This window comes from Pongo abelii, chromosome 9, assembly GCF_028885655.2.
Source record: "Pongo abelii isolate AG06213 chromosome 9, NHGRI_mPonAbe1-v2.0_pri, whole genome shotgun sequence".
In the NCBI taxonomy this organism is placed as follows: Eukaryota; Metazoa; Chordata; class Mammalia; order Primates; family Hominidae; genus Pongo; species Pongo abelii.
In genome coordinates this window covers 26,960,022-26,980,039 of record NC_071994.2, presented here as the reverse complement: position 1 = coordinate 26,980,039, position 20,018 = coordinate 26,960,022, and the positions used below count along the sequence as shown (strand labels likewise).

The 20,018-nt window shown below is 39.1% G+C and overlaps 1 protein-coding gene across 5 annotated transcripts in view; it reads right to left on the bottom strand.

Moving 5' to 3' along the window:
- LRRC4C (leucine rich repeat containing 4C) overlaps positions 1 to 20,018 on the bottom strand; it is a 183,689-nt gene that overhangs the window by 61,342 nt on the left and 102,329 nt on the right. For 2 of the 5 annotated variants that reach the window (XM_063728468.1, XM_063728469.1), the window contains exon 2: positions 8,296 to 8,382. The exons of the other annotated variants lie outside the window; for them this stretch is intronic. The gene's annotated coding sequence lies outside the window, so the exon portion shown is untranslated. The remainder of the gene's footprint in view (positions 1 to 8,295; positions 8,383 to 20,018) is intronic. 5 annotated transcript variants of the gene reach the window in all.

The following is a 20,018-nucleotide window of genomic DNA, read 5'->3' as shown; positions in this document are numbered from 1 at the left end:
GCATGTGGTTATCTTTTACTGAATGCATAAAATAAAATCACGCTTCAGCATTAAACTTGGCTTTACAAGATTAAGATATTAGAATGTGGAAAGGGAGGCAAAAATTTATGAACGAAAACCGTAGCAATAACTGGAACCATCTAGAGACCCCTGTAGATAGAGCAGGGTTGTTTGCTAGATATACTAATTAAATGAGGCAATGTATTAAAATGGTTTACATTGTGCTTGGCACCCAATCAACACCCAATATTAGTAAAAATTTGCATGTGTTATTGATATTGTTATGTCATATATCACATAAAAAAAAAGGGGTCTTTATAAGCATAGAAATGATCTCCTAGAAATAAAGAGGAAACTAACAGGTAATCTCCTATGCTGATTCATACACTATATGCGGCAGAAGGAGCTTGTGCTTAATCTAATTTAATCCGACCCCTCCAACCGATCTAATTTAATCTAATCAGCTGAAGTAGGTTGCTATTCCTTATAGTATAATTCAGCCAAGGTTACCAGCGGCCTTACCCAGACTTTGTCAAAATTATCTTTCCATACCGCCATGCAGCACAATGTTGGCCTGAAAATCTGTTTCCCCACATGATCATTCCTCTTATGAATAAATTAGTGCTTTATAAAAGCTACTTGGGAGGCTGAGGCGGGAGAATTGCTTGAACTCAGGAGGTGGAGGTTGCCGTAAGCTGAGATTGCACCACTGCACTCCAGCCTGGGCAACAGAGTTAGACTCCATCTCCAAAAAAAAAAAAAGGACTGAAAGGAGTCCGTTTGCTTTCTTCTGCTTTTTAGCCATGTGAGGACATAAGGTTTCTTCATTTTTTTGCTCTTCTGTCATTTGAGAAAACCTAGATGGCACCATCTATTGCCATCTATCAGGAATAGTCCTCACCAGACACAACTTGATCTTGGAATTCTCAGTCTCCAGAACTGTGAGAACATTCTATTATTTATAAATCACCCAGTCTTAGGTTATTTTGTTATAGTAGCACAAATGGACTAAGACATACACTGTTACCATTCTAGTCTAAATCACTCTCCTGGATGACTTTAGCAGTATTGCCACTGACTAATCCCACACCATTCCTCTCCCTTCACTATCCTGTCCCCACAGAACAGCCAGAATGGTTTTTGAAAAGTCAATCAGATCACTATATTCCCTCGATTAACTCCCTCTAGCATTTCCTATTCCACTTCCTAAGTGGATTTATGAAATAAATCCAAATTCTTATTTTTAAGATTATAATTTTTATGCTCCCTTTTTACCCTCCCATTCTTCCCATGCTCCCCAGTTTGTTTCTGTTTCATGGCATTTGCTGTCTGTCATTGTTCCTTCTGCTTGAAACTCCCTTTCCTTCAACTGACATATATCGGTCTCCTAGTTATTCAAGTCTTAGGTGCAACAGTTTCTGAAGTAAAGGGGCAGAGGGACCTTCTATCCGTGACCGCGTCACCTTGTTTAATGGCACCATCACTCTCGATTCATAATGCTCTGTGTTATAGGCTGAAATGTGTGCCCTCAAAAGGATGTATTAAAGCCTTAAGTCCCAGGGCCTCCAAATTTAGCCTTACTCTAATAGAATTTTTATAGAAGTAATCAAGTTAAAATTTGGTTATTAGGGTAGGCTGTAATCAAAAATGACTGATCTCCTTATAACAAGTGGAAATCTGTACACAAAGACAGACATGCACAGAGGAAAACCAAGTGAACACAAGTAAAGAGATGGCAGTCATGAGACTGAAGCAGTACATCTACAAGCCAAGATAATTGGCCAAGGACTGCCGTCAAATGCCAGAAGCTAGAAGAAAACAAGGAAGAATTCTTCACTAGAGTGGTCAGAGAGTACATGGCTCTGATGGCACCTTGACTTTGAATTTGTACCCTCCAGAACTGTGAGACAATACATTTTTGTTGTTTTTAAAGCCCACCTAGTTTGTGGCACTTGGCAATGATAGCCCTAAGAAACTAATGCTATGTTTTCATTTTGGTTGCAGCACTTGTCACAACTGCAACCATTTCTTTGGTTTACTGCTATAGATCACTTTCTACACTAGAATGCAAACTCCCCAAGAGGCAAAGACCTGCATGTCTGCTTGTATGCCATGTGAGCTGGATTTGGGAGAATGCTAGACAGAGAAATTGATGCTCAAAATATATACAATAAATGAATGAATGATAGAATTGAATGGGAGCATTCATGAAGTTTAAAAGATAATGAACACAAATACCTCCAACCATTGCCCTTTGTTTTGTTGGCTTACTTGATTGCTTTATACTTGTCTATGCATCCTTTAAGCCCAATCCTTCTGAAGAGTACAATTCAATCTGAGACTACCTACAAAGGTCTATACCTTATTATGGAAACAAAATCTCAGTGGATCTTACTTAGTGCCTAGATTATCATACCTGTAAAACGTCAGTGCCATCCCCTAGGAAGAAGGGGGAAGCAAAGGATTCTTTGAATAAGAAACATAATAAAAATAGTAAATAGTTTCTGTCTCTGGCTCTATACAGGTGTCATGATTTGAGTCAGTTATAGATGATGAGAAACTTGATTGCAGGTATTTCTAAACCAAGGTATTCAATGAATACTTACGTTGGTAAACTGTGTTACCTCTCTTTAAGTTGGGAAGCAACAAGGTATTGTAGTTTAAAAAGTATAGGTTCTGGAGGCAGAGACTCCTAAAGTTCAGGCTCGTTTAACTTACCAATGTGCAAACTTGAACCAACCTTGTATAAGTTACCTTCTTTTCTAAGCTCCAGCTTTTTCAAAAGCCCCACCTAATTGAGGAACAACGGTATACACCCTAAAATGTTGATGAGAAAATTAAGAGATAATGCATGCATGGTGTTAGCACGCTGCATGAACCACATTAAAAATGAAATACATGCTAGATAATATCGTATTTATTATTTGAAGAGTCTGCTGGTCACAGAATTGATGGACAAGACTGATGCCTTGTGTTGTGTGAAGAATACAAACCTCAAATCAATTATTTGACTCACACACAAAGTAAACCTATTTTTACTTCTGCTGGCCTTGACCACTGAACTAGTCTTCACTGATTTAAATGAAATTGAAGATCAGGAGTAACTTTAACAAGCAGAAGCCAAATCCCCACAGCTGTTATCTATCCCCATATAACTGATTAGAATCCTAAAGAAACATAAGAGATTCCTTCTTAAACTTATCACTCAAGACTGTTAGAAGGCTATGAACTTCTACCACTGATGATGACTCTAAAGGCAGTATTGTCTCAGTACCCTGTGTGTGCACCTGTGCATATGTGTGCGTTATTTTTCTTCTGCATCAAACCATATTTCGGAAGTAGCCATAGAAACAGTCCCATTTGTGCTTTTATGTTTGGTTTTTTAAATTTTTTTCCTACACTATAACCATAGCAGCAGTGTGGAGTTTGACCACAAGACAATACAGTTCATGAACACAAAGAAAAAAGTGCAAGAGTAATAACAATAACCAATGGATTTTTTATTGCATTATAGTTGATACAGTATTTTCCTACTAATTATTTCACTTGCTTCTCCCAGAGGACAGGTCAAATAGTTATAAGTAACATTTCTATTTTGAAGTGGAGGGAACTGCGGTCACATGCTTTGATTAAAGTCACAGAGCTATTCTGTGATAGGAGTGGTGCTAAACCCACAAATTTCAACTACAAATCTCCTTTCCTTCCATTATAACTTGCAGCAGTAATTATGTAAAAAGCGAAAGACAGATTGATGATCTAGAATATAGTTAGAAAGAGAGACTACATGAATACATCTAGCTCTACCATTACCATGTAAGATAATATCAGCTTATCAGCTTTCAAAACATTACATCTTGTCTATGTTGAGTACTAACATCACAAAGCAGTGGTTGCCTAATAGATTTGATTGTGTTAACCTTACCTGATGCTGTTGGCTCATAAAAGAAAGGACTTAATGTCACTGACTAAATTCATCACTAAGTGAGAATTCATAAAGTTGTATAGACAACCTAAATAATTTCGAAATGTGTAGCAAAACTGGTAAAAATGCGTGAGCGGTTGCTTTGCTGCCTTAACTCAACATCCAGGCTTCCCAGTGAACAAGGAAAACCAGACCGGCTTGTCTCTGCGAAATCCTCCACTTAGTCAACAGCTGAATTCTTCTACCCAAACAAAACACTGTCCATACCCAGAGTGACAGCCCACAAAGAGAAAAAATTCAAGATCAGAACCTCATCTTTCAAAGAATGCTGGAGACTGTCTCATCAAGGCAGACTCAGACTTGAAACCAACCTCTTCCTCTGCAGAGTGATGGCAGTTCCTCATGATCTGGACACAAAGATTTTGAGCCTTTAATGTTGCTTCAGACATACCATATGCAAAGGCTGGCTTGTCCTTGATGAGTACCAGGAAACTAAATAATTCCAAAGCACCACAGCCTCCCTGAAAGCCTCCAGAACACAATAATTCCTCCCTATTGATCCACAGTCTGCAGCATTTCAGCCCTTGAGTATACACCATCTTCTGCTCTCCAATGGTTTGACATGTTCCCATCTTGTTTCCTGAACATATTCCTAAGTCATTTAATTCTTTTTTTTTTTAACTTCCTTAACACTTCACCCTGCCACCATTATAAACGGGATTTCAGCTACTGTGTCCCATGCCCTGAACTAAATTCTGGAGCTATATAGAGGCTGAGTAAAGAAGCCTTGCCTTTCAGAGTCTCCCAAGTTCATAATGGAGATACTCCCTTTTATAGCTCACATCAAGATGATACAAGAGCTATTCCAGCAATATAAATATATTATTCAGAGAGTTTAGGGAGAATGAGATGACATAATAATTGATGTAATATTCTTTGGTGGAGGAGGATGGGGGTGATACAAGGTTATTTCAGTAAGGAGAATATGACCAAATTCACCTAGTTTCAAAGAGGTTTGGCATGTTTTGAGTATGTCAAGTGGTATAATAAGACTGCACATAAAGAATGAAGATAGAACGTGGCATTATGTGGCAAAGGGACCTGAATACTTTTGCATTGTCCTCCTTGCTATAACATAAGCTTATTGAGTGCAGGGATGATGTGTTTTGTTCGCTGTTTATTCTCAGCATCTAGAACAGTGTCTGTCACATGGTGGCAATTTAGTAAACATTTAAAAAATAAGTAAATGAATGAGACTGAGAGATAAAGGAAGCCATGCATGATATTCAAGCAAGGGATAAAATAATTAGATTGGTGTTTTAAAAGACAACTTTATGGATTCTTTTTTTTCCACTCTTTTTTTTTTTTAAAGAGACAGGGTCTCACTCTGTTGCCCAGGCATCAGTGCAGTTGGTGCAAACATAGCTTGTTGCAGACTTTAAGTCCTTGACTCAAGCAATCCTCCAGCCTCAGCCTCTTCAGTAGCTGGTACTACAGGTGCACATGACCACACCCAGCTAATTATTTTACTTTTTGTAGAAATTGGATTTTGTTATATTGCCCAGGCTGGTCTTGAACTTCTGGCCTCAAGTGATCCTCCTGTCTCAGCCTCCCAAATTGCTGAGATTATAGGTGTGAGCCAATACATCGGTCCTCTTGCACTTTTAAAATTGCTCTTTTTCTAACTTATAATTTATTATTTAATGTAAATCTCCCAGTTTCTACTTTTGTTCTGCCAGTCTTTTTTTTTTGAGACGGAGTCTCGCTCTGTTGCCCAGGCTGGAGTGCAGTGGGTGATCTCTGCAAGCTCCGCCTCCCAGGTTCACACCATTCTCCTGCCTCAGCCTCCCAAGTAGCTGGGACTACAGGCACCCGCCACCATATCCAGCTAATTTTTTGTATTTTTAGTAGAGACGGGGCTTCATTGTGTTAGCCAGGATGGTCTTGATCTCCTGACCTCATGATCTGCCCGCCTCGGCCTCCCAAAGTGCTGGGATTACAGGTGTGAGCCACCGTGCCCGGCCTGCCAGAGTCTTTTTTCAACAAAATGATGAGGATACTTACTAGAAATATAAGTTAAATCAGAACCATCTCTGGTCAAAACCCACCATTGACTGTCATATTACTTAAGGTAAAAGCATGAATACATCTAGCTCTACCATTCTAGTTCTTCCCATGGCCTGAAGAGCTTATATTATTGCCCATTACCTCTAGGTCTCCTACCTTCTTTATCTTTAGCTCCGACTTCCCTCCCTCACTATATATCTTCCAGTCACACTGTACTCCTTGGCATTCCATGAATGAACCAGGCATGCTCCCACCTATTCTCTTTGCTTGGAATCATCTTCTCCCAGATAGCTATAGGGCTCACAGTCTCATCTCTTTCTGATCTTTGCTCAAATGTCACTTTCCCATAGAACCTTCCCTAAGCAATTCGTTCAAAATTTTATACTTTATCTTTCTCCACTGCCATTTTTCCCTTATGCAGTTCCATTTTTCTGTTGTTCTTATTATACAGCACTTGTCTCACTGAACCATACTTTATAATTTCCTTGCATTTTCTGGTTATTGCTTCTTTTCTATTTTCCCTCACTTAACAAGAACAGAACTTTGTCTGTATTTTTTCCTCACTGATGTATCCCGAGTGTTATGGCTAGAATTGAGCCTGGCACATAGTAGTTGCTTTACAGATGATTGCTAAATTGCATTGAATGGTTATCAATTTTCATAAAGACTTTGATTTTGACTAATATAAAGCAGTAGGAGGTGCATATGGCTTGCTTAGCATGCAAAGTAGTTGTTAGAAATGAATGCTATAATCAATGCGCAGATCCTGACAAGAGTATAGGGCTCTATCAGCTTATATGTTAGTATTTTATTACTGATGTCAATAGCATGAGTCAAATAGGCTGCCACAACATCTTATAGCCATCTGGAAGCTGTACTCCTCGATGTCAAGAAAGGAACAAAGAGAAATAAAGTGAGCTTCCAAAGAGTCTGGAAATGCATATCTATTCACTTGGTAAACATATTTGAGCAAATAGATAAGTCATGGCAATTCTGCCTACCTAAACTGGATATTTATAGAAGGTAAATGAATGAGCAGTTATGAAATGATGAGCAGAAGTGAAGAGGCAACATGGAGGTGGCCTAAAAGAAAAACTAGAAACAAACAACAGTATACAACCCCAGTTAATGTAGTGAAACTGCAGCTGCTGGGATCCAATAGGAGCAGACCTATCCATTTGCTGCTTAAGCTTAGGGTAAGCTAGAAAGTTAGGGAATACATCTGGGACTAATTATTTCATTCTTAAACTGCTTTATGGCCTTCTGAAATATCAAAATGTCCCATGTGTTTTACATTTGTTCCCCTATATCCACTCTCTCCCTTCTTCACCCTGTTAAGACAAGGGCTTGTACTACAAAATCAATGGGTTCTTTTGCTCTCTAGATATAGATCAGCTTCATCCCGTGGCAGATACTGGCAGGAGACTAGAGGGAGGGAGATGTGGAAAGGCAGGGTGTATATTCCTCTGGTTTCCTCACTGTGGGGTTGGTTGGGCTCTCTCTGATCTTCAAAGAAACATCATTGCTCTTAAAGTGACCTTCTCTGTGTTACTCTCTCCTGGCTACCAGTAGCCTTTCCCTTCCTCTGTCTCTTCAGGCCTAGGAGTAGTGATAGCTATTCTCTTCCTAGCCCCAGGTTACTTACTGCTTTGACTCTTGTGGTTCACCGAAACACTCACACTTGAAAAGCTATCCCTTATTTTTTTTTCTTAACTTTCTTTTGTTTTGTTTTGTTTTGTTTTTTTTAGATACGGTCTTGCTCGGTTGTACAGGCTGGATTGCAGTGGGGCAATCTCGGCTCACTGCAACCTTGACCTCCTGGGTTCCAGGGACCTTCTTGCCTCATCCTCCCAAGTAGCTAGAACTGCAGGTGTGTGCCACCATGATTGGATTTTTTTAAAAACTATTCTAGAGACAGGGTCTCTCTATGGTGCCTAGACTGATCTCAAACTCCTGGGCTCAAGGATCCCCCCATCTCAACTTCCCAAATTGCTGGGATTACAGGTGCGAGCCACCACACCGAGCTGGTCATCCCTTTCTTAAACTTTATTTAAATTATGCTAATTTGAATGTGCTAGCTGTTAAGTTTCTTGTTGCGTACTCACTGAAACACAGAAATTCTTTGAGGCTTAGTTTTCACATCAGGAAAGTAAAAATAATAATGTCCACCACCCGAGGCCACAGTGACCATTAAATTGAGCATCTCTTGTGCAAAGAAGCTGACCTAGAAGAAAGCATTCAAACAATAAGAGTTTCTTGGCCTCTTTTGCTTATAACATCACAGTGCACGGTAAGCACCTGCTTACTTTGTCTTCTTCTCCCCGGAGACTGAGTGCTTCTCAAGGGCAGGGCCATAGGCACAGAGATCAGGACCCCTGCATCCAGCACGCGCCCTGGAAATGTCAGTTAAATGATCACTGAGAATAAGATGCACCAGCAGCAGAGAAAAGACAGGACTCCAAAACAAGACATCATTGGGTAAAACTAAAACATATAACCTCATAATTTGAAGATGAACATGTTGTAATTAGATATAGGAGCTGAATGGAAAAGACTACTTTGGTCTTTTTAGTTGCATCTGGTTAGTAACAATGTTGAGAATCTGTCTCCTTTCTCTCTCTCTCTCCCCATGTACGTGTGTGTGTGTGTGTGTGTACAAACATATGTGATAGGTAGAAAAATGAATAGATACATGTATCACACTTTCTCTGCCAGTTGTTATTTGACACATTTTCCTCAGGAATGACACCTTGGAAATGAACTGTAACTAAATAAATAGATAATTACACCAATATCTTGTCAATTACCTAAAATCTGAAATAAAACTATTAAATAAGTAATTAGATTAAAGTAAAAGATCATTTGCATTTTAAAACTCAATATTTAAAGCCAGGCTTTTTATTTATGGTCCATATAACATAATTATCAAATCAGCTAAGAAATCATTTCTTAAAGAATGTTTTTACAACTAAAACTCATGTACTGTAACACAAAGCTATTCACATCTGCACATATGGGAAAAAGGAAAGAAAGCTTTTTAATTTGAAAATAAGATGATGAATAATTTACTATGGTGATGAGTTCAGCAATTTATACCTTTAGTTTAGAAGCAGACATGCATATTTTGAAAAGCCCCTCCTACCCTATCCTCTTCCTCTTGAGATCCCCTGGTCTGTAGTAAGAAGGGGCAGACGTTGAGTGGGAGGGATCCTGGCAGCATTACCAGAAGTATGTTCTATGTGACATGAACCAAATCAATAGCACTAAGGGACTACATAAAAGAGCACATTTCTGGGATGATTTTTTTGTTGGAATATGGCCAGCCCCCAATTTTATCACATCTCTCTGTTGGTTTCCTCTTTACTCTTACTTAGAACAGCTCTTCTTTTGTGTCTGTCACTGCACCTTTGCTGACCAACAAGTGGACACTTGGCAGCAATGGTTTTTCCTACTGAATTTCCTGAGTGTAAGGAGATGTTTGCATGCATGTGTGTGTGCATGTGTGTATTCATTCGCTGTAGCATATAAGTAAGTAGTCGTGTACACCTTTGGGGAAAATAATATGCTATATTTTTTGTTTTGTATTTTTCATGAAGTCCCCACAGGCTTTAATTTTATAGCTTTAACAGCTGAAGAGTTGAACTGGATCAGAGATAGGCAGCATTTTTCTCTGATAATGACCACAAACAGCATAGAAAGTCCAGTGATGGCATCTAATAGAGACAGTAGTCTTGTTCTGTCACCAAGGTAGGCACAATCTGGAAGATAATACCCTTTGAGTAATAGTTTAAGATGTTTTGTCGTAATGGTCAGCCTGCAAAACATTCTCTCTGTGCCTCAAACTAAGACGCTTCATTCCCGTCACCACAATTCTCTCCAGGAAGGATCAAAATAAGATCTTTCTTCCCTTCCTCCCTCCCATCCTCCTTCCTCCATCTCTCCATGTCTCCCTCCTTTCTCTTCTTCCTCTCCCGTTTGAGTACCACGCATAACACCACATATATTTGTTACAAGAAAGAAGATGTGGGAACAAATAAAGAAAGGGAAGAAAAAAAGAGACTGAGGGTTTTTTCCTCCTTTGTCTCCAGTGAGTATGAAGTTAAAACTGTATTTTACATACACTTCACTCGAAGATAAGGCATACTGCAAATAATTCTGTGATTTAGCCTTTTCTGGACTCACCTCTATCCCTCAGGCACATGGGGTACACTACAAATTAGGAAAACAAGGTCAGTGTAGCATTCACATTCAATACAGGCGATGTGCTGTGTGATGGATTTTTCATATAGATGGCAATCATGAAAGTCCTAGAGAGCTATGTAAAACAGGACTTGCTATCTTGGTACACACTGTCTGAGAACTGAGCTAGTTCAGCTTCGTTTGACAGCAACAGAGCAAGATAATGTGGGTAATTGAATAGTTAGCAAATCCATTTCTGGTCCATTCTTACCCAACCATGAGGAGAGAACTTAATAGGGAGTTAGATGAGAAAGCCAGGGTGGCACTTAAATGAACAATAGAAAAGAGAGACAAGGGAAATGAAGCTTTGCCCATCAGGGCCAGAGCTGGTTACCCAAGCACAGCTCACCCCGGGACTCAGAGTCTGCTCTTCCCTTTGGATGGCCTCCTATGGCCAATCTCCTTCCCTCTCACATCTCCAAGTGGTGGACACAAAATGAGAGTGATTCAAATATTTATTAATGTGAGGAAATGTAATTATCAGGAAATTTCATTCCTTGATGCTCTCCCTCTCTCTCTTATTAAGAAAGCTAACTGATTCAGAATGAGGTAAACCCAAATGTTCAAATGTATTTCTGCCTATTAATTTGAAAGCACTTAAAATATACTTTGTAAAGTAATAAGTAAAAAGTATTAATAACAACAATACTAATTAAAGTTTATTAAACACTCTTTCTGCTAAGCACATTACATGCCCAGTCTTATTTAATTTTATCCTTATAACACTATTATGAGATGTATATTACATTCACCTTCCCTCACTGTGTCTTTCTCTCCTCCCCACTGCCTCAACCATCCTGGCCTAAACTCCCAGATATAAACCTTGCATACTACCCTTGCTAAGCACCAGAGGAAACAAACAAGTATAACTTCTGGATTCTTCAGGGTACACATAAACATCAAAAAAGAGTTACTCTATAAAATTTCTGCATCTCTTTATTATCTCAGCATAAGGCTTAGTGCCTTACTTAATTATTTTAGGAACTAAATGCCACAGAATAAGTAATTTTCCAAAAACTTCTTATTTTAGAATTGTATGCAGCCCCCCAAAAGTATAAAAATAATTCTAATTGCATGCAAAATGTTCAACGGCAATATTTAAAGAAAAAAGATACACAGCCACATTTACAGTATGATACAGATACAGAAACGCACACATGAATATACACAAAAACCTACAAATACACAATTCTCACAATGAAAACATCCCAGATGTCAAATGTGTGGAGCTCTAGGTTGACAGGTAATTTGTTCATTTATGTGTTTTTCAGCTTTATCTGTCTTTCTATTTTCAGTTTCCTCCAATTGTATTTGTAGCAAACATATACTGAACTCTTATCATGCATTATTCTAAGATCATGACACGTGTTAACTAATTTAGTTTCCATAATAACGGGAGGAGGTAAGTACTATTATCAATCTCATTTTATAGTTTAAAAAAATGGGGCATAGAGAGGTTAGGAAGCTTGCTAAGCTAGTAGATGGCACAGCAGATATGTGAATCCAGCTGGTTTGGCTTCATTACCTGAGCTATTAACCACTACATGCTACTGCCTATAATAAGAATGTAGCTTTATAATTAGCAAAAAATAAAGAGATTTTTAAAAAAATGTACCTTGCAAATTTGGTAACATCCAGAAAATGGAAGAATGCACATACTGTAGTGAGGGAAGAATGAATTTAATCAAGGCATTTTTTTCTCTTTAAAAATCATCCTTTGATTCGATGGCAATGGCTATTAGAAAAGCTTCGGGCCACTGAAAGGCAAATTGGACATTAATTTCTTTCATTTGAGTGCTTTTTCCTTTGCAATTATCAATAATGAAATTACCGTAGAGTCCCTGTTTGGGGGAAAAAATAACTCAAACGTTTGTTGTTGTTTTCTTTTTTCACATCTCTAGAAATGGACCAAATAGCTGAGCTTACAGATTGCAAGCTTTTCCTGTAACAGTCACCTCACAGAACCTGCTGCCAAAGAGGTGAGAAGACTAGAGTCAATCATCAGGAGGCTGACCACTGTTAAGGTGTGTTCTTTCAAGACCTTCAGTTCTACATTGCAGTTTATGGTCTGGAAAGTGGCTTCTATAACATGATCAAGCTAGGATAATGATCTCATTATAAAACCAGTCAGAAAGTCTGTGCAGCTCTTTTTTGTTCATTGAAAAGGTTGAGCTAACAAGAGGAAAAAGGAACATGCTGTTTGAAGTGCTTGCATCTCGAAAACGTGAATCTCAGCAAAGGCCAACTTTACATGGTATACCTCCTCAGTCCTTACCCTCTTCCTTACTATCCCTAGCCTGGGGCTAGATGTTAGGCCTTGTGGTTATACTAGAGGTTGGCTAGTGCTCTAAAGGGAGGCTGAATTGAGGATATCAGCAGTACAAGTCAAGGTCTTTGAGAGGGGTCAAGAGTTGAGTGTCAGAGGGTCCTGAAAAAGACAATAATATAAATCATTAACAGAAGACAGAGCTTAGAGTTAAGAATAGAACTGAAACTGAATCACAGCTAGAGCACATCAGTAAAAAGTAAGGAGAAGTAACAGCAAAAATCAGATGTTAAGCTGGTTGCTTAGCTATGTTTGTGCTATTTGAGTGACAGTACATCTCAATTTCCCTGGGACAGTTCTGGTTTATGACTGTTGTCCACTCAAAGGTGTTCTGAATTGAAAGAGGAATTACATAAGCACAGCAGAAATCGCTGATACGTGCATGTAGAGTATTCAGATTGGCTCATGGGATCAAGAGGGAAGCTGAAGCCCATGTTAGTGGAAATGACTGAGGGGATCTTCAGGAAGAATAATATTAAATATTGAGATTTCAAATATGTCTCCTTCTAATACAGGGGACCAGTAAAATCCTTACCACAAATTGTCTCTTTTGAGCGGATTAGAGGGATGAAAATAGAATAAAAAAGGGTTTGTGGTCAACATTTGGATGGATAATAGAAGAAAATAAGGGAATAATCACAGAGAAACTAGGCAAGAATCAGGAAATACCAAAAAGTTAGAAATATGGAGCCAGGAGACTTGTAGAAATGAAAACTCCACAAGCATCTGTGGCGGTCTTGGGAAGGTCATTGAATTTCCAACAGCACTCCGAGTGGTGAAGTCTACGAAATCAAATCTCAATGTTAAGAAAGAAGTCAATCTCAGCTGCTGTCAGAATTTCACTAAAAAATCCACATGCGTCACTTACACCCATTTCTTCACTATCTCGAAAGAAGAGAGGTGAGAATGGCAGATAACTGCATCTCTGGAGGGAGGGAATGCAATCTCACACCCAAGAATCTTGAATTAGAATAAAGAAACTGTCCACCTTCTTTTTAAGAAAGAGTCAGTTATCCCCATTTTCCACCTCTTAGGACAGCTTGTGCTCACAGGCTGCCTCCTTTCTGCTGGGCTTCCTGCTACAAATCCCTATTTATCCCAGGAGAGATTCTTTCACACGATAACATTTAAATAAGGTGTGCAAAGTGAGTTTTGAACAAGTTTCATGACAGGTGTAAAACCTTACAGGGGAAACCATCAGTAAGAATCTGTCATCAGCTAACACCTTGGTTGACAGCCAGCTGAGTACAGCAATGGGACACAGTGTGAACACTTTTAGGAGGGGCAGAGTGATACGTGGAAATGGTTAAGCTAACTGCACTTAACTTTTGGGATGTTTCCATTTTACCTATTGTGTATATACACGTGCTTGTGTGTATTCATTTATAATAACTCTTCTTCAACATCACCCTTTTCTCAAGCAAGCATGGGCCACCTTGACCATACCTACCCCAAAGACTGAGAATTACAGGGCTGAAAACCAGGATTTTCAGCTTCCAGGGCTTAATAGAAATTGTAGGCAGCTGTCAACAAGCCTTGATCCAAGAGCCCAAGAAACTCCTCCGTTACCACCCCATCCCCAACCACAACCTTTCCCATACAGGGACTGATGCTGCACCATTTGGCCCCTCCTAACATGCTACTATCTCTAGGAAGAGTTGCCACTTATAATTTAGTTAGGCATCTGAAAAAGGTGTAATGAAGGAAATTTAGTGAGAGGCATGAGAACGGGAACTAAGCTTTGTCAAGCACCTCCAAAGTGCCAGGCACTGTGCTAGAATTTTTAAATTTTTTATATTAAAATAATCATCAATATGTGGCCTATAGCTTCTATAATCCCCATTTTTCAGACAAAGAAAGAGCACGAGAGGGGTGAAGAAACTTGCTCAAGGTAACATAGTTATAAAGTAATGGAGACCAAGTTGGATACCTGAGGTCTTGGATGAGGATGGGAGGAGGACCAGCAGGAGAAGCACTGAGTCCCTGGACGTCTCAAAAAGATGCAATGTCCAGGACTCTGGAATGTTCTTCCCCTTTCCCTCCCCCTTCCCGTGGTTGCTTATTGTCTTCTTTCAGTCCCTTATTGTCCTCACAGGAGCCTTCTCCATCCTCCCAATGCCAAGCAGTATCACTTTCCCCTGTTGTCTCCAATTACCATAGAAGCCAATTTACCTCTCCTTAGCACTTCCTGCAATCTGTATTTTGCTTGCTTATTTGTTTATAAGAGAGCTTCTAGGAAGACAGCACCATGATTGTTTCTCACTCACTATTCTAGACTCTGATTCTACCTACAATAGATGCTCAGCAATAATCTATTGAGTGATTTAATGGGGGAATGAATACATGAATAAAGAAACTATCAAAGGCACAAAACAGGGAGTCTACAATGTGGTAGGACTGACTTATCCTGTATCATAATTTTAGTTAATGCTGTTCTCATTTCTCTGAGTGTCTGGGAATTTCTCCTGACTCTCCTGTGTCCCAAATTTAAGCTTTTTATTTTTCCCAGCAAGGATGCCAGGAAGAAGACCGAGACAGATACCCTGGATGGGCAAAAAATAGGACATGACTAAGATGTTCTTCATTCCTCCTCCTCTCTCCTTCCCAGACCAAATCTCCCTGAATTGGATATTGTTGAGGCTGTGAAAAACAAAGCACAAAGCTTTTTCTTACACTCTCTAGTGCAGCTGGAGGGCTTAGAAACTGGAAAGCCTGTTCTGCATGGTCACACGGATGTATGATGCCTAGTCTATGAGTCTACATCACCTTTATGTCTTCCTCTTCAAAGCCATAGATTACACAATCTTTGCTCGGCCAGTAGCACAATGACACTAGGCTGTCGGGCTCAGCATAAGTTTACACTAGATCACTTCAAGTCTGCACAATAAAAGCACATCACTGCCAGGGGAAGGTAGGCTTCCTGAAAGCCTGCTTCTCTCTGACATTTCTGCAGTTACCAGTTCAATAAGGAAGAGATGCTGATGGATGGATTTGGTTTCCCCCTTTAAGCAAATCCTCTCACCCCTGTGCACCCTGCCACTTGATCTCTCTGTGTGGCTGGGGCCCCTCTGTCAGGAAGCATTTCGTGCAAGATGCCCTCGGTGGCTTGAGAGTGGCAGAGCTGTGCTGGGGGATGGCAGCAACTGCTGCCACTGACACATTTCAGTCAGGCCATAGCAGGACTCTGCCAAGCAGGAGAACCAACAAAGGAGCTGCGGCGACTGCCTGGGGCTCAAATCGGATCATCTCTCCCTGCCTGGGAAAAAATAAAATAAAATAAATTTCAACCACTCAGCAGTGGGGGTGGTGGGGGAAGCCTAAGGAAGCCTGAACCCTGACCTCTCTCTTTGCTTTGATAGCTGGCTTCATGCCAAATGCAAAATTACATCTGAACTCTTAACACTGCTCGGGAGCAGCAGAGGCACACTCAGCTAAAGATGAGAATACTTCAAGGTGAAATGCCTTTCGGGAAAATTTTCTTTCTTTTTTTTTTTTTTTTTGAGCTGCTGAATCAGTGTTTTTGATAAAAATTTTAGATTGCTGCATTTCTATTGGCTTTGCTCTGTGTGTAAATGTTTAGACTGACAGCTCTCAGAAGGCCTGTTGCAATTCCTTATCAGATAGGGAAAATGGGAACGCCGTCTACCTCCCCTCCTCTGTCCACAGAGGTGCCTCTGATCTTCTCTTGAAAAGGAGCAGCCCAGTTTCAAGCACCATACGATATTGGCACCACTGAGAAAGACCCTGAAGATTAACCAGCCCAGCCATCTGTGGTATACACGCAAGGGCAAAGAGAAGGAAAGGGACTCTGGCAAGTTAGATGTTCTAATCATTTTTCAACTTCCTTTGCCCTCCCAGCAATACACTGCTCCTTTCTGGAGTAAAATCACTTCCTCCATCACTAGGTTGCATAGAGGATTCCAAATGACTTTCATAGATGAGGAGCTTTTACAATCAATACCCTGTAGAGAACAGATGCAACACACACTCTCACTCCAGAAATCAGCCGTTAGAGGAGAAAAATGCATGGAGGCAGGAAAAGAGAAAGGTGTGTTGGGGTCGGGGAAAGAGAAAGAGAGACATCCTCTGCTAGCCAGCCAGAAGTAAAAGGGGGTTAGGGGAAGGAGACAGAATATTCAGGGATATTAATTTAAGGGAATTATGTTTAAAGATCTACTGTTCAAGGCCCAGTATAAAATAACTAATTAGATGACTATTTTAAAGTGAAGAATACTGAAGGAAGATAGAAAAACTCTCGCCTGAAGCATTAAGAAGCCAGTTTTATCGTTAGCAAAATAATGAAGGTGAACTACCAGCCAAAATCAAATGATATTGTTTCTTCAACTGAACCTTGAATTATTTTTCTAAATGCAAAGGTCTTGGTGCAAAGAGCAAAGTGAAATTCTGACTTCCTTTTTGGTCCTACAACCTTAAATTGTGTTTGCAAAATATTTATTCTATTCATCTCTCATATTTCAATGAATTTCCTTATACATATGACTATAGAGGACTCATGTGAACACAATATATTTGGCATCAAGTAATGAAATTTTTAGTAAAAATCAGGATGAATGTTCACAGAGCTCCTATTATCAAAAATATAAAAAGAAATGCAAACTGTTTGTTAGTATTGAGTTTAAAGGTATTTTACTGTACTGAGTTTGCATCATTTTTCTACCTTGCATGTTTTTATTCATGCATACTTTTATTGTTATCATTTTTATGGTTTCAAAAGGTTTGAACAAAAAGATTTATATCAGAGCAGGGTTTGCTCTGTTCAAAACTGGTGCAGAAGGCAGCAAGGTTCCTTTCTCACGCTCTATAAATCAGGGGCTACTAACTCCGAATAGGGGAAAATATTATACAAACACACACACACACGCACACACACATACATCTACATCCAATGCCAAATACAAATTATGGTCCTGATTCCTGGAAAGAGGCTTTAAAGTAGACCTTGATGACATGAAATGAAAAGGATGCAGAAACAGTTGACATAAAAGCTTTCTTTGTGCACACCTGTGCAAGTCTTTGATATTCTATTGATTGATAACTTCTTTAAGGAATAAATTTTGGCATTAAATTACCTCAAACAGTCATGGAGGCTTTCATTCAATCTCTTAAGTGTTCTAGCATTAGGGAAAATTTATTATGTAATGGGCAAACACGATTGTGTGTCAACAAAACTAGTCTGTCTGCTGTTTGCCTTTTGGATCTGGGCCAGGCCTTTATTCATGTGCTTTGGCTCTAAGATTTAGGTCACCCACCTGAAACTCTAATTTAACCTCATGGTTTTATTTCTTTCTGTTTCTGCTGTGATCTAGTAGATATTTTAAAAATGAGATTTGTTTCTTTTCCTTTATTTCTCCTTTTAATAGAGTCTGCTAGGTTCTTTTTAATGTTTTTTTAAAAGCTATTTCTCAATCATTCTTTTTAAAATTGTTATTACAAATTGGATTATAAACAACCTGGTTCTATAAATCCTGGTTCTTTACCTCCTAGGGTAAACCACTGTGTTGTGTTTTTGCCTTACATAGATTCCCTAGGACAAAAAAATATAACTTATTTGCTTGGGTTTTATAGTTAGGAAGACCTGGGTTCATACAGCTATTCTGTGGGCCTCAGTTTCTTCAACTGTAGAAAAGCAGCATCATGATCCCTTCTTCAAACCCTTCTATAAAAAGAAGTGAGGTGATAGAAACATAATTAGCAACGGGCTTGGCACTTCACATAGTAGCTACTTGACTTGAAGTCGATTTAAATAACAACCAGAAGAGACACTGGCTAAAAGATCAAACCATAACCTAACAAGAGATGATGAATATAGTATTTAAGTTTTATTTTACTTAAACAAGGCCTCTATGTGATCATTTGAATATATGTGCCAATTTGAGGGCAGTTATCTTGGGAGGTGGATAAGACTCTAAGAATGAGCATGACGGAAATAGTTTTGACAAGAAAATACAACCTTTAAGGATAACATTGAGCAATGTAGGTTAACTTTTTAAACATACATGCCTTTTAAAATGCACCATGTTGTCAATATTATTTATAACAACTAGCCTTTGTTCTACATGGGAACTGCCTATAGTTACTCCATACAAACTTTTCATAATCACCCAAAGAATCACAGCAAATGAGGTTTCCAAAGAGCAGACTATTATAAACAGAAACTTCATATCCAGCAACACTGAAGCAAAGCCAAAGACTCACCTGCTTTTTCTGTTAAAGTGAAAAAAAGCTGCAGTTTTCAGCAGGCTATAAAACCCCATGAGGATGGCAGAGAAGATGCAATAAGAAAATAAGAACTAAACTGAGATTTTGATGAAAATGGGAGAATCTAGAGGCGAGTGAATTTAAGAACTCTGAACCAAGCCAGGCCTTCTTTCTGTTCCATCCAAATATTTTAGATATAATTTGCAACGTTGGCTGATCATTAGAAATCTTTTTTGGAGGTTAGAGATAAAATAAAATTCTTAGGGTGCCAGTGTTGGAGGTGGGGCAGAGAGAAAACTGCATGGGTTTTTAAAAACTCCTCCAGAAGATTCTCAGGTTCTGCCAGACTTGGGAACCACTGGCCGAAGGACAAATTATGTCCTCATGCCATCACCAATCAAATCTACCATGCGGTTCCTCTGGCACACAGCTGCACTGCTGAATTCTAGATATGTTTTGATTGGACACAGATGCATTTAATTAGCAGTTTGTATCATCAATTAGAACATGAACTCGAAAAGTCACCTTCTTGCTTAGATATGCTTTGAACACGAATTTTAATATGTGACAATTCCTGAAGAAATGGGGGTGGGGGGATTTTAATGAAGTCATTAAAACATAAAATGATTTTACCTGAGGATGCAATCTAGAAAGTAAGGATTCCTTGAATAAGCAAATAGTTATACTCATGTGTCTAGCCTGAGTGAGAGAATCTGGGTGCTACAGAATAAGAAAAAAAGGGATGATAATGATAGAAAATTGGATTTTTATATCATTTTTCTCAAGGCGTTTTCAAAAGAACCTCCCACCTCCCACCTTCAATTTCCCTGAGGGGAAGGCTTACAGCAAAGGGAGCTTGGGATATTTCCAGATTCAAGAGGTCTTTCATTTGGTCAAAATGTGTTGATTTAGTTTTTTGATCTAGTCAGGGAAAAGGCAGCTACTACTGCTACTACTATTGAATATATTACTTGAGTACTTACTTAGCATTATGCCGAGCACCTCGCACACAATACATCAATCAACCCAATATTTAATTTTACAAACGAGGAAACAGGAGCTCAAGAAAATGGCCCCATGTGATGGGAACCAAAATTTGAACCTAGGTTAATGTGACTCCAAGGCCAGCTGCTTGACCACCTCTCATCAACAGCACTACCAACACTGAAAATAAAAAAGACCCAGGTTAGAATGACTTCACCAAGGAATTACTTTCCTGTTTCATTTTCTCAAATTGTGTTCTAC